The 12,021-nt window shown below is 37.5% G+C and overlaps 1 protein-coding gene across 8 annotated transcripts in view; it reads right to left on the reverse strand.

Moving 5' to 3' along the window:
- The window catches only part of LOC134348058 (limbic system-associated membrane protein-like), a 2,069,602-nt gene that overhangs the window by 76,231 nt on the left and 1,981,350 nt on the right, over positions 1 to 12,021 (reverse strand). The gene's annotated exons all lie outside the window — the stretch shown is intronic.

Genomic DNA, 12,021 nt, shown 5'->3' on the forward strand with positions numbered 1-12,021 from the left:
CTTCAGAGTTGAACCAGTTCTTAAATAGTCCCTATTTGCAATGGAGGTGTGTATTGCAAGCTTAGATTAGGATATTTTGTTGTTACTATGATAGACTGCAACTATTTCGAAAATGTATTTGCACATTGCCATCTATTACTTCAATTTCCTAATTTTTAAATTTCCCTTCCTTCTTTCCCTTTGCTTGGAATCATTCAGCAAACAATTCACAAGTCAGTGTCACCATGCATCTTCATCCAAAGAAGACAATTAGCACATCAGAGCACAATCACATGCAGTGACATAATAATGAGAAGTCACCTGCTTTTTCTACTTAGCAGACACTTCATAATAATAATGAAACTGTAGTCCATATAAAATGAACATTTTTACAAGGCATTATTTGAAAATTAATTTCAATTAAACATTATTATTGTGAACTAAATCAAAAACATAGATTCTAAAGGCCTGACCTCAACTCTCATTAGGACAGCCTTTGTTCTGAACTGACAATACTGAAAAACTATTTGCATACTATATACAAAATAGTGATTTAATTGATGCAAACTATATAATTATAACCATATATCTGTAACTAATTTCATCCAGGCATCATAAAGCTCTTTTTACAGAAGAAAAATATAGCTCAACAGTTAAACATTTTCAAATAAAGCACTTGCCCTTCTTCATGTAGACAAGGGTCACTTGCCGTACAAGATGACAGCAAAGAGTTTTCCTGTCTGCTGTGCATCTGTTCCACGTCAGTAGTACAAGTGAAACTGAGCACACTGTACAGAATCATCATGGCTAATATGACCCAACAACTTCCAGACATAATTCTCAGAACGAAAGGAACTCTATCAGGGACATAATTCCAAAAAAATCATTCCTTACTTTGGAAAGCCCCTAAGGGTGATGTGCACCTAGTCACAAGTCATCATTAATATGTAGTCGACGAGCACCCTCATTTAACACTGCTGACACAAACACTTCTATTTCTTCAAAGCCTTTAATGATAAATCAAAAGCCCCAACCAACACTCCAGGAGCACTAATGAAGGAGACAAGCTCCCTGGAGTAGATTATCTCATTCAAATTAATATTTGTGTGAAGGGAATAGAAATTGGAACCCTCACTATGTCTTCCATCTTTCAGCAGACCTGTTGGAAGGATCATTTTACTCTAATTTCCTGTTAATGCAATCCATTTAATTTAAAATACGCATTACAGTATATTTTTAGCCAAAATCGTAATACACAATTATAATTTGGAATTTTTTTTCACTTTAATTATTTGTTCACTCTTCTCATTTGCAGTAAGTGTAATAATTTACTTGGACAACACACACGTAGCAATTAGATATGCAACATGCTTTGAAGCTTCACTGATTAAACCTCACTAACTGTATATACCATGTGAGGTTATTCTTAATTGATATTAAAGGGGACTGTACTGGTAAAGCCAGCATCTGTAGTTTATTTCGGAGGGCTGCTGATGAGCCACCGATTTGAACTGCTTCAATCTTCTGCTGTAAGGACTTGCATGCAAATATGAGCTAGGGAATTCCAGGATTTGAACACAATAACAGTGCAGCTAATCATACAACAAGACCACATGCAACCCAAATTAAATCAGTGTTGGTGCAGGCAGTGTACAGTCAAGATATGTGCCTTTCACGCATAAAAATTGACCAAGCTTCAAGTTCCGGTGTGCCAAGAGGAACCAAAAAGCTGTTTAATTAACTTTTATTGCTTGCTGAAAGAAATGCTGGAGGAAATATCCATACAGCATCATAAACCAGGAAGGAGTTGGGATATATCTGCTCATTTTCTTCTTTGAACCTTTGTGGTCTGTGTATCAACAAAATTTGCAAATCTATCCATTATAACCAAGACTCCACTGAATATGGATTTAAAGACCTCTAATGATTCAAATCATCAATAAAGTGAATTCTTTCCAACAACTTTCATGATTCAGAGTTTTCCTCATCAATAGAATTTTGTTGTAATAATGCCCAACATCAAATAGATTGCCTTCTCTGGAATGACAATGGACTGTTTCACTAAATAAGCTAATTTCTACACTTGGAACAAACAAGATTAATATGGTTCGATAACGTGTAACATGGTACCTTTTCCCACCCTGCCTACTCTGTCACTTGTAAGAATGCTCTTCTCTTTTCTCAGTTTCTCCATTTCCATTGCATCTGTTCTCAGTATGAAGCTTTTCATTCCAGAACATCTGAGAGATGCCCTCCTTCTTCAAGGAGTGGGGTTTCATTTCCTCCGCCTTCAATGTTGCCCTTACCTGCATCTCTTCCACTTTGCTGACATTTACCCTCATCGCATCTTTATGGATAGAGTTCATCTTGTCCTTATCTAACACCTCATGAGCTACTGAACCCAGCACATTATTCTCGGTAGCTTCCATGATCTTCAACAGGATCCTACCACTAAGCACATCTTTCCCTCTTCCCACTACCCCCCCCCCACTCTCTACTTCCCGTAGGGGTTACTCTCCACATGACCCCCTTGTCCATTTGGCCTTCCCCAATGATCTCCCTCCTGGGACTTAACTCTATAAGTGACAGAAGTGTTACACTTCCTCCTTAACAGCCATTCAGGGCCCCAAACAGTCCTTTCAGGTGAGGTAATACTTCAGACATGAGTCTGTTGGTTCATGTTCCTGGTGCTCACAGTGTGTCCTCTCCTACATCAATGAGACCCAACATAGATTGGGAGACTGCTTTGTCAAACACCTTCACTCTATCCACCACAACAAGCAGGATTTCCCTGTGGCCACCCACTTTAATTCTACTTCCCATACCGACATGTCGGTACATGGTCTCCTGTATAGTCATGATTAGGTCACTCTCAGAGCAACACCTCATATTCTGTTTGGGTGTCCTCCAACCTCATAGGATGAACATCAATTTCTCTAACTTCCAGCAATATCTCTCCCCTCCCCTTTCTCTTTTTCCATTCTCTATTCAGACTCCCCTAATATCCTTTCTCTTCTCCTCACCTGCCCTTCACCTCAATCTGGTGACACTCCTCCTTCCCTTTCTACTATGGTGTATGGTTCTCTCCTATCAGATTCCTTCTTCTTTAGTCTTTTACCTCTTCCACCTATCACCTCGCAGCTTTTCATTTCATTCCCCATCCACCACTCATCCACATTTCTCCTCACCTGGTCTCACCTACTAACTGCCAGCTTGTACTCCTTCCCCTTCCTCCACCTTCTTATCCTGGCATCGTCCCTTTTTCTTTCCAGTCCTGATGAAGGGTCTCAGCCTGAAACATTGACTGTTTAACTCTCTCCATAGATAACTTCCTCTCCTCACCTGCTGGGTTCCTCCAGCAATTTTCTGTTGCTCTTGTGCTTTCTTCAGTGTTTCTGGGAATTCAGCTGTCCTTTTAATTATCTCATTATACTTAATACTTCTCTGTTGTAGATGATGAATGAACCTCAGGGATTTGAAGATCAGTCACTTGTTACAGGATACCTACTCTTTGGTATACCCTTGTAGCCATAGTGATTATATAGCGAATTAAGTTATATTTCCATTCAGTGCTGATTTACCCTTCCCTCCATAGGATGATGGCAATACCATCGCAAGCCAAAGTAATAATCAAATGGAGTTTATTACCTTCCAGGCCAAGAGAGTAAAAAGGCAACAGGGTCTGCAGTTCCTGATTCAACTCTGATTGAAGTCTAGGCACATGAAAGATAAGAGAACCCTATATTATATCGGACAGCCAGTCATTGAAAGGGGTTGAAAGTTGTATGTGTGTGGATATCTGGTTGGTTTGCAATCAAGCTTGTCTGTGGTACTTCCTATAGCTGCTTGTCAGCTGGCACTAACTGAAAATGATAAGACAGGGAGTTAGCACCAATGGGTCTACACTTTAAAGGACTTCTAAGCCCAAACTTGCAAACTTTCTAGTTGGTAGTGCTATGATGCCATTTGGCAGCAGCAATATGTTCTACCCTTTCTTCAAAGTCCAATCCATTAACTTTGATGGAATGCACTTCAGAGAAGGAATACAAGACCATAAGATTAAAGGAGCCAAAATAGGCCATTTGGTCCATCGAGTCTACTCCGCCATTTCAACATGGCTGATTCCACTTTCATCTCAGTCCCAATCTACTGCCTTCTCCCCATATCTCTTCATGCTCTGACCAATCAAGCATCTATCAATCTCTGCCTTAAATATATATAAAGACTTGGCCTCTACAGGGACCTGTGGCAAATAATTCCACAGATTAACCACTCTCTGGCTAAAGAAATTCCACCTCATCTCCATTCTAAAAGGATGCTCCTCAATTCTGATGCTGTGTCCTCTGGTCTTAGAATCTCACACCATAGGAAGCACTACCTCCACATTCATTCCATCAGGGTTTTTCACTATTCGCAAAGTTGTCTATATGCAGGCCCAGAGCCATCAAATGGTCTTCATATGACAATCCATTCAATGCTGGAATAATTTTTGTGAAAATCCTTTGAACCGTCTTCAGTTTCAGCACATACTTTCTAAGATAATACAAGATAATACAAGATGTACAAGATAATAAGAGGAATAGATAGAGTGGATCGCTGTACAAGATAATAAGAGGAATAGATAGAGTGGATAGCCAGCGCCTCTTCCCCAGGGCACCACTGCTCAACACAAGAGGACATGGCTTTAAGGTAAGGGGTGGGAAGTTCAAGGGGGATATTAGAGGAGGGTTTTTTACTCAGAGAGTGGTTGGTGCGTGGAATGCACTGCCTGAGTCAGTGGTGGAGGCAGATACACTACTGAAGTTTAAGAGACTACTAGACAGGTATATGGAGGAATCTAAGGCGGGGGCTTATATGGGAGGCAGGGTTTGAGGGCTGGCACAACATTGTGGGCCGAAGGGCCTGTACTGTGCTGTACTATTCTATGTTCTATAAGGGGTCTGAAACTCTTCACAATATTCCAAGTAAGGCCTTACCAGTGCTTTATGAAGTCTCAATATTATATCCTTGCCTTTATATTCTAGTCCTCTTCAAATGGATGTTAACATCGCATTTGTCCTCCTCACTACAGACTCAACCTGCAACTTAACCTTCAGGGAATCCTGCACAAGGACTCCTAAGTCCCTTTGTACCTCAGTTTTTGGTATTTTCTTTTCACTTAGAAAATATGCAACCCTTTCATTTCTGCTACCAAAATGTATGACAATACACTTCCCGACACTATTATATCTGCCATTTCTTTGCCCATTCTCCTAGCATTCTTTAGCTTCTCTACTTCCTCAGAACAATTTGCCTATTTTCATATCATCTGCAAACTTTGCAACAAAGCCTCAATACCATTATCCAAATAATTGACATATAACGTGAAAATAATCAGTCCCTTGTGGAACACCACTAATCACCGGTACTCCAACACTTTGCCTCCTGCTAATCAGCCACTGCTTTACCTATGCTAGAATCTTTTCTGTACTACCATAGGCTCATAGCTTTTTAAGCAGTCTCATGTATGGTATGTTGTCAAATACCTTCTGAAAATCCAAGTACACAACATCAACCGATTCTCCTTTGTCTATCCTGCTTGTTATTTCTTCACAGAATTCCAACAGATTTGTCAGGCAAGATTTTCTCTTGACAAAACAATGCTGACTATGGTCCATTTTATCATGTGCCTCCAAGTACCCTGAAACCTCATGCTAATAATCAACTCTAACATCTTCTAAACCACTGAGGTCAGACTAACTGGCCTATAGTTTTCCTTCTTCTGCTGCTTTCCCTTCTTGAAGAGTGGAGTGATATTTGCAATTTTCTAGCCTTCTGGAACCATTCCAAAATCTAATGATTCTTGAAAAATCATTAGTGACGCATCCACAATCTCTTCAGCCACCTCTTTAAGATCCCTGTGCTGTACACCATCTGGTCCAAGTGCCTCATCTACTTTCAGATCTTTCAGTTTCCCAAGAACCTTCCCTCTCACACACATCCACCAGTTTAGCCACATAACGTACTGATGTAAGGTGAGCATCCAGAATAATGCAGTTATCATCGAATTTACTGTTCCAACATGCAGTGACAGCTGTCAAATAAATAAATACAATATGTATGTAAAACAAGATCTCAGTTATGGGATTTGATGAATTAAGCTCCATTTGGTTGTGTGGGTTAAAGATCATGGTCAAATAATCTTTTTGAAAAACCTACTTGAAATCCCATTGTTGTTGAATCGTGCTATATGGTATTCAATATTCAGCTGGAACACTGGAAGCAGCTGCTGGATATTTTTGATTTCAGGTTAATCTTCTCTGACATTGCGGTACTCTTGTTTGTGACCTCTTGCACTAGAGTGCATCAGGAGTTGAGGATGTGGTTTGAACTATCACACTTCTGACTCGGACATGAGAGTGGTACCAGCTGATGCAAAAACTTGGTGAATGTTATGCAAAATATTCGTAGTCAATTTTGGGGATAATCTACAGTCAATTGGTCCAGAGAAAAACATTCATCAGTTTTGTTATAACACAATAGGAAGAGTGCTATTATCAAAGTTCACAGCTCAGACTTTAAATCCAAAACTGTAGATTTAATTCTACCTTCCATGATTGAAGAAAACCAACAATCTATCATGCACACTGCAATCTATAAAAATGGCAAAGTATCCCACACTAGCAGTCAATGAATGAATTATGCTAACGTCCCAAAGACGTAAAGCCTTTGGTTTGTAGACTTTTATTTGTTTAATTTCAGCTTTTATAACCACATTAAATATTAATTGAGCTGCTGCTGATTATATGTAGCAATTAGCTCACTAAGAGTCACAAGCATCTCCAGATTTTTCCTTTAAAGCTCTGCCTGAGGTACAGTTTTAGAATAGTGAATATGTTTCATCAAACTGTCAGTCTAGGCATTTTACAGATGTATCAGAGAACATATTTCATGAACTTCCTCCCCATTTCCAAGAACTATTAGTGACCAAATATAAATCATTTATATCAATTGTCAAGTTCAATTATCCTGTAGCTGCTTCCAAACCACAGAATTTGCTCATCTGTGTAGTTTTAAGCAAATTTTATGTTGAAATTGAAATGCAATCTTTGACTAGAATTATAACTATGGAATTGCAATTCAAGAATGCTTTAGGAAATGTAACTGATGGTACATTTTCAGCCTCTGCTAAAGCTAGTCAGTCTGATGCTCATCAGAAAGTGAGACTCATCCAAACATTAATCACTGTGGCAAGTTGCCTTTCACTCCTGAGGAGCGCCCCACTTCCTGTCAACAGAGCTACCTTGCTAAGAATGATTGTTACAACATAATGATTGTAGGAGCACAGAGTAGCCAAGGCGAGAGAGGCCTCCTTTTTCATCTGACTCCAACTTTGTGGAATGTGTGCAACCCTCAGATGGCAGTTACTGAAAGTTACTGGAAAGACTGCTAGTTAAACAATTTCAAATCAAGAATAACTTCATGGCTTGTTCAGTGCAACAACCTGCAATGACATTTAATAAACTTCACCAAAGGATTATGAAATGGGCACCCACTGTTGAAATTGGGCCCAAGCTCATCTCATATAGCTGCCAGAACCGTAGCAGAAAGAAATCAGCTGTGGTCTGAATACACATGGACAGCTTGGACACAGGCTGTTGCACTGTAATATTATAACAGTAAACTGCAATGGTGCTGAATGTTTTTCCACTACAGGTTTTTATATTGAAATAATTTGCCAATTTAAGCTCTGCGAAATAATCCTTTACAATCTAAAAGAATAGTTAAGATGAGTTTGAAGCTGAGATTTAAACAAAATTTAATCAGCTTTTATATTGTCAGAAACAACATGTAAAGCTTCAGGGAGTTAATGGGTGTATATACAACTAAGGCAGACAAGGTAACGTATCTCACACTGTGCACAAATTAGCTTTTTTTCTTCTCACCCAATAGAACATCAGAGAGACTTTTTTGTAATTTCAGTAACCACTTGTAATTATACCACTCTAAACTAGTGACTACTTGCAAACAACAGAGAAAAGAGGTATAATAAACTACAAATTAAATTTTACATTAGATGTGACTGTATCACAAAAATACCACTTTCCAAAAGCAAATAAAGACAAAAGAAATTTCACTTTGTTTATCCAAGAATGTGTCTTGTTCACACAACAAAAATCTTTCAAATGAAATCATGCTAAACTCACATTCAAATCAACCAGTGACATACAAGGTATTGGTTATCCTTAGAGAATCAAAGATGCAAGCTGTGCTCAGCAACCAATGGTCTACATCACAACACTACACAGAAATAATTGTTGGGAAAAGGTGTCATGGTGTCAGTGCTGGTTTTATTACATGAATACATAAATGTAGAAAGGATATTTGGTAACAGAATGATGAGAACTTTAATGCAATCACGAGGAAATCTGCAGATGCTGGAAATTCAAGCAACACACATCAAAGTTGCTGGTGAACACAGCAGGCTAGGCAGCATCTCTAGGAAGAGGTACAGTCAACGTTTCGGGCCGAGACCCTTCGTCAAGACTAACTGAAAGAAGAGCTAGTAAGAGATTTGAACTACGAACATTTCTGTGTAGTGTTGTGATGTAGACCATTGGTTGCTGAGCACAGCTTGCATCTTTGATTCTTTTTCGATTGTTTTCCTTTTTCGATTGTTCTTTCTTTCCTCTCCTTTCTATTAGTGTATACCTCCGATAAATATTATGTGGAGATTTGTGACAAATATGATTATATGATATATATGTACAGTATCTGAAATACATCATATGGAAATGTTTGTTTGATGATGAAATTCAATAAAGATAAATTACAAAAAAAGAACATGTGTATAGGTGTACCTAATAAAGTAGCCACTGTGTGTATGTGACACTGTATTACAAATCTTTTAGACATACCTCTGACTGTTATCCCAGCAGATGATGCTGTATGAGTATCTCATTATGAGTGCTTATTTTGTAAGCTTTGATTGCAAAGTAAATCTGAACTTCCTTGTGACATATCCATTATATATCAGCTAATGCTTAATTTATCATTAAATCTCACTGCTTTGTTCAAAAGTATTTAATTTTGTTTTTCTATTAGTATAGCTATGACTTGAACAACAAAATAACTTTTGTACTAGTTTTTGTAATCATATTTCACAAAGAGAAATTGTAAAATTATTACAGTTCATTTTCATTTATTTAATATTTTGATTGAAAAACTATAATTCCTTTAGGAACAATTTTGACTTATCTTTTTCAATAAATACTTCCATTGATAGATGACTTTCACACTGGCAAAATGACACAAAGTTCTTCACAACCAATTAACTGCTTTTGACATACAGATACTGTTGTATTGTCAGAAAGTTACAACCTATTTGCAGTCAACAATGTCTCATAAGCAGCAATATGATTATGACTTGATTATCAGCTTCAATTGAAGTTGGTAGAGGAAAAAGTCTGGTGAATACTTCAAGGAAAACTTCACGACTTCTTCTTCATTTTAAGTTTTACATAAATAAGAGATTCTGGTAAAGTTCTGGCAGTGGTAAAAACTCCCAAGAAAGTTCCTGGTCTGTACTGTATAGCAGATTTTCTTCATTAGTGAAAATAACATCATCATAGGAAAGTTTGCTCAAGAGGACATAAGTGGAGATGACAATTTTCTTTTATTGTCATCTGTATTATTAGTCGGGCGCATTATTCAGGACACTGGTGTGCACTCAGGGAAATGGTATTTCATGAACCATGCTATGGAAATTTGCTCTGATAGAAAAGGATCAGGATGATGGATATTACTCAGATAAATCAATGTGTGCAATATCTGGAATTCTCTCCTCTTGCCACGCGTTCACAGTATGCTCAAAAGGAAGCAGGATTACAAATGACCTGGAAGAGATCTCTCAAATGGGCTCCAGGAATGGATTGAAGTGATGAGACAGTGGATTTACTGTACCTTATAAACAGAGCGCTGGGAAGCTGCAATCTGCCAACACAGGCTCCAGACTGTGTAGCTGTTGGGTCAGTGAAGTAGATTGGATGGGGAGGGGGCATTGAAGCAGAGGCACAGGAACAAAAGCAAGTTTTGCAATGATAACTTTTATGATTCTACTCAAAACTATTTGCTTTCTGTACAACGAAACAATATGATTTTTTGATAAATCCCAAATTGGCACTTGAAATCTAGAATAATAAATAACTCACACATTCATTTTAAAAGCATTAAAATGTCTCAGTAACAGCAATTCTTGGAGAGGTATTCTTTGGAATTTATTTTCATTGTTTAATTATTTTCAAAAGTTGATGACATTCATTTCTAATTGCTGTGAGTGCTATTTGTCCATTGACAGATGTCGCAGATTAGTGAACCAAAGATTTCTTCAGATACTCTGCAAATAATTTCAGGAATGCATGCAGTCTGAAGCACAAATTAATATCTTCTATTAATCAACTGTTTTTTAAATTACCACCACCTGCTTTCTGGTGGTGACATTAACTAAATCAAGACAATAAATTAAGCAAGGATCTCTACCTAATATATAACATATACTGGGACCATTTTGTTTTCAAAGAGAGATTTTTTCAGCTTAATTTGTGCTTAACTCCAAGATCTTAAAAAAAAATCTTGTGCTGTATGAGGCATTATACTGGTACAAGGCACATTAGATCCCAATGTCAATCAAAAAAGATTTATAAGATTATAAGGTGAAATTTTCTTACTGAAGCTTGTTGCCAGTGAGTCTCCTTGCAAAATTACCCGCATGTTACCAATCAGTTTAGGAAAACATTACAGAAATTTCACTTTTGGGCAGAGAATCTGCTTTGTAAGTAACAGATGGTCTGATTTAATTTGGAGTAATAAAGGGTTTATGATATAGTTGCCAGATGTTAATAGCATTTTATGACTGATACTAGAGCATTATTAATTTTGTTTTTGGAATAATGTGGGAAAACATATTATTAAAGATTAACTTGAATAAGTGACATTTCTATTTCTGAATTAAGAGAAAATAGTTCATAAAATCCATCCGGTAGGAAATATGGAACATGGGCACATACTACTTTGTGTCCTGTTTGCTTAAGAAAGGAGACAATCCAATAGCAGTTCAATTCACATTGCCAACAATAGTAATCAGCTACTGATCCAACTTTATTATTTTCTTTAAGTAAAGCAAGAGAGTATTTCCTGAGAAAAAGTTTATTAGCTTAGATTTTACCTAAATAGCCAATGGTTCCAAATGGACTATCATTATTTAACAGTTCAATGACAAGTCTGAGATTTCCAACCTGATAATCGGTTTTAAATGTTTTGCTGGTGGACTTCTAACAAATACTCATTATCTGCAGAGACAATTAAAAAACTATTTAAAGGAAATAATTTAAGATAACCATATTGAAGAAGTCAGCTGAAAACATTATAAAATAACTAAAACATTGTTGCCAACACAAATCAAAGTATAACTGAACACCATTCCTATATTTCTTGCGGTTATAAAATCTCTATTCTTCATTCAGGGCTTCAGGTAGCATAGCCGTTAGCACAACCCTTTGCAGCTTGGATGCTGGAGTTCAAATTTCAATTCCTGTGATCTTTGTAAGCAGATTTGTACGTTCCTTCCTCCAGTTTTTCCAGTATCCCCCCCACAGTCCAGAAATCTATCGGTTAGTAGGTTAATTGGTCATTGTAAATTGTCTCGTCATTAGGTTATTGTTAAATGGGGGGTTGCTGGGCAGCGGAGCTCAAAGGGCCATTTCCGCACTGTATCTCTAAATAAATAAAACAAATAAAATAAAGTCTAAACTAGCCTTAAGGTCAACCCACAAGCAGATTTCCCAGCATAAGTGTTCAGGTTGACAATTTTTTGCTCCAGCATTGAACTCCCTACTGGTGCTGTGACAAATTCACCATCTGATATCTACCATCAAGTCCAACTCTAGGTACATATGCATCAAAGTCACAAACTTGCTTGAAATATTTGTGAAAAAGTTGACAGTTTTATATTGTACTGCCATCAAAATATGGCCATTAAAGTACTACTTCAATCCCTTGGCAAAT

Source organism: Mobula hypostoma, chromosome 6 (assembly GCF_963921235.1).
Source record: "Mobula hypostoma chromosome 6, sMobHyp1.1, whole genome shotgun sequence".
Taxonomy (NCBI): domain Eukaryota; kingdom Metazoa; phylum Chordata; class Chondrichthyes; order Myliobatiformes; family Myliobatidae; genus Mobula; species Mobula hypostoma.